Here is a 3,722-nt window from a genome sequence, read left to right as displayed (position 1 = left end):
TTTTAAAAACTCTTCTTTTTCCAATTCTTCATTTGGTGCATGTATATTACATATAGTAACTTTTTCATTTTCTTTTTCAATTTGTAAAGTTAAAATCTTCCCCTCATTGTCACTATATAATTCATTCACTGCCCCACATGTTTCTTTTTTAATTAAAACAGCTAAACCTCTGCCTTGCTTTCTGCTAACATTGTAGAACACTTCACCATCCCATCTTTTCCTAAAACCCTCTCCAATATCATTAGTCCAATTTGTTTCTTGTAATAAAATAATTTGATTTTTTTCAGTCACCTTTATTAGTTTCTCTAATTTTGTTGGATTTACACCCCCTCTCATGTTAATGGAAATAAAATCCCAGCCCATTAAAAAAATAAATAGAAATAAAAACAATACATAATTAAAACCCATCATTTAAGTATTTTCTTTCTCCTCTCCTCCTAAGCGTACATGCAATTTCTTTTTTCTCCTCTTTTCCTGGTCCTCTAAAACCCCTTTTATGTTCAACTGCGTCTGCTTTTGTTTTACTCGGGGTTGTTTAAAAGATAATAACTTAGATAAAAACCCACCCTCTTCTTCAGCGTCTCTTAATCTTTTCCTGTCTTCTTTCTGGCTTAAATCGGTATCCATGTCTTCATGTTCCTCCAACTGCCCCTTCCCTGCGCATTCAGCCTCCTCTGTCTCTGAGTTGCGACCGGCATCCTCACTCCCCATCAGCGTCTCAAAGTTGAGGTCTAAGTTCTCCGACAATGGGGAGGGTGCCGGCTCTCTCTGAGGCTGGGCGCAAGGGATGTCCTCCTCCTCGGTGCTGGGACTGCCCATAGGCAGCAGTGGTAGAGCCTCATCCTCCTCATCCTGGTAGAGCCTTGCCTCCGCTGCCGCCACACTCTCGCACTCTTCCCCGTCATCCTCATTCTCCGACGTGCGGCACGTGCATCTAATGTCCGCGCGGCGGCAGTCGGGGCATTTAAGAGCTGTGCACTCTCGTGCGTAATGTCCCTGTTGCAGGCACTCTCGACAAGTAAACTCAGGGCAGTTTCTGAACACATGCCCTGGCCCCATACATTGTCTACAGATTTTTACTTGCTTATCGTGAATAACCCGACAGTATCTTGGCCCCGATGCCGTATCGAACTTCGCACTGTATGGCAAAGAGGCCACTTCTTTCGGGAATTTCACCTTAATAAAGCGCGTACCATCCGATATTGCCGTGCCCGGGTAAAATCTTCGTCTCAGCGGGAGGATGGCTTCTACTCCCCACTTGGCTAATTTGTCCAGCACCTCTCCGTCCGTTGTATACGGGGACAGATGGAGAAACGATACCATGATCTCCGATTTAAACAGTCTTTTAACTCCCACCCACTTTCCTTCATAAAAAAAATCCCTCTTCTAAAATATCCAAACAGTCCAACGATTCAAATGTGGCTTCAAACTGTTTATTGCCTAAAGGAGTAAGAGCTAAAAGTTTCGCAACTCCCACCTCCTTCTCGATTACTTTAATGAGCTTCATTACATTCATGTCCAATATATTCTCCGTTTCTATAATGACCGTTAGTTCTCTTAGATATACGTGTTCTTTTGCATTCTTCTGTTTTTCATCATTTCTCTTTCTCCGTTGTTCTTTTGGTTCCTCCGCTCCATTTGCATTTGTATTCACTTCAGCATTCGTCTTTTCATTTAGATTTTTGTCCTTCATTATTCCACCGTTCTCATTTTCACACATGTTTAATCCATCATCGTTGTTTTGTTCTCTTTCTTTTAATTCCCGTTTGCTTGAGTTATCCGTCGGCTCATTTATATCCACCATTCTCCCTTCCTTGTCAGAAATATTTGAATCGGCTTGCCTTCTCATATCTTCTGTATCAAGTCCTTTGTTCGTTACCTTTTTGTCAGTCCGTATATCAGCTTTCTTTGGTCCACCGTTCGTTTTCGTTGTTGTTAAATCCGTTCCTGTTTTCTTTGTAACTTTAAATCCTCTCTTAACGTGTAAATCCATTTGTTTATCGGTTGCCGGTCCGTGTCGTTTACCATGTAGACTGTCCATTTTTGCAGAGGATTAAAAGCTCCCCCAGACAGATCAACTGTCGGGTTTGCTTCCAAAACCCAAAATATAAATTTAGAAAAAAACTAACCTATGAAAAAAAAACTAAAACTTTCAAAAAAAAAAGAAAAAAACGAAAACTCGAGGGAGCCTTCCTCCCTCCACTGCAGCCAAACGCTACCAACAAAAAGTGGGCGTGTTCAGCGTGCACGATTACAACCTCTCGAAAAGTGGGCGTGCACACAGAAAAAGCGCTTACAGCACCTGGGCGTGGTATGGCCGTACGATTACTCAACCTCTCGGACACGTTCATCAACCTTCAACCGCTCTGCCTGCACAAGCAAACAAAACTCTTACAGCACCTGGTGGTATTCCCAGGCGCGTCTCCCATCCAAGGACTTCATCACCAGGCCCTGCCTGCACAAGCAAGCAAAACGCTTACAGCACCTGGTCCCAGGCGGTCAGGCCATCCAAGTACTAACCAGTTCCGGCGGCTGCTTAGCTTCGAGATCAGGTATGGCCGTAAGCAATTACTCAACCACTCAGACACGTTCATCAACCTTCAACCGCTCTGCCTGCACAAGCAAAACAAAACGCTTACTGCACCTGGTATTCCCAGGCGGTGTCCCATCCAAGTACTAACCAGGCCCGGACGCTGCTTAGCTTCCGAGATCAGGCGAGGCAACGGCAGTGTGGTATGGCCGTGGCGATTACTCAACCACTTCGACAGACGTTCATCAACCTCAACCGCTCTGCCTGCACAAGCAAGCAAAACGCTTACAGCACCTGGTATTCCCAGGCGGTCTCCCATCCAAGTACTAACCAGGCCCGACGCTGCTTAGCTTCCGAGATCAGACGAGAGCGGGCGTGTTCAGCGTGGTATGGCCGTAAGCGATTACTCAACCACTCGGACACGTTCATCAACCTTCAACCGCTCTGCCTGCACAAGCAAGCAAAACGCTTACAGCACCTGGTATTCCCAGGCGGTCTCCCATCCAAGTACTAAACAGGCCCGACGCTGCTTAGCTTCCGGAGATCAGGCGAGCGGGAGCGGCGTGCTCAGCGTGGTATGGCCGTAAGCGATTACTCAACCACTCGGACACGTTCATCAACCTCAACCGCTCTGCCTGCACAAGCAAGCAAAACGCTTACAGCACCTGGTATTCCCAGGCGGTCTCCCATCCAAGTACTAACCAGGCCCGACGCTGCTTAGCTTCGAGATCAGACGAGGCGGGCGCGTGGTCAGCGTGGTATGGCCGTGGTATTATTACTCAACCACTTTCGGACACGCGTTCATCAATCTCAACCGCTCTGCCTGCACAAGCAAGCAAAACGCTTACAGCACCTGGTATTCCCAGGCGGTCTCCCATCCAAGTACTAACCAGGCCCGGCTTCGAAATCAGACGAGCTTAGCTTGTATGGCGAGATCAGCCAGGACAGCATCAACCTCAACGCTCTGCCTGCAAGCGTGGTATGGCCCTGCTCCCGATGTGATTACTCAACCACTGGACACGCTCATCAACCTTCAACCGCTCTGCCTGCACAAGCAAGCAAAATGCTTACAGCACCTGGTATTCCCAGGCGGTCTCCCATCCAAGTACACCAACCAGGCCCGGCAGGCTGGCTTAGGCTTCAGCCACTCAACCTTCAGATCAGAACCCAGACTCTGCCTGCAGAGCAAAGC

At 47.1% G+C, this 3,722-nt stretch overlaps 1 non-coding gene and 2 pseudogenes across 1 annotated transcript; all 3 read right to left on the bottom strand.

The window, feature by feature from the left end:
• Positions 1-2,812: 2,812 nt before the first annotated feature.
• On the bottom strand, positions 2,813-2,931 carry LOC125290745. The gene has a single exon (XR_007192875.1). It is a non-coding gene; the product is annotated as a 5S ribosomal RNA (ribosomal RNA).
• A 65-nt stretch (positions 2,932-2,996) lies between these two features.
• On the bottom strand, positions 2,997-3,119 carry LOC125290746 (annotated as a pseudogene).
• A 64-nt stretch (positions 3,120-3,183) lies between these two features.
• Positions 3,184-3,302, bottom strand: LOC125290747 (annotated as a pseudogene).
• Between the last annotated feature and the right edge of the window lie 420 nt (positions 3,303-3,722).

The sequence above is a fragment of the Alosa alosa genome, unplaced genomic scaffold (genome assembly GCF_017589495.1).
Source record: "Alosa alosa isolate M-15738 ecotype Scorff River unplaced genomic scaffold, AALO_Geno_1.1 AALO_1.0_unplaced_862, whole genome shotgun sequence".
Classification (NCBI taxonomy): Eukaryota; Metazoa; Chordata; class Actinopteri; order Clupeiformes; family Clupeidae; genus Alosa; species Alosa alosa.
This window is presented reverse-complemented; position numbering and strand designations above follow the sequence as displayed.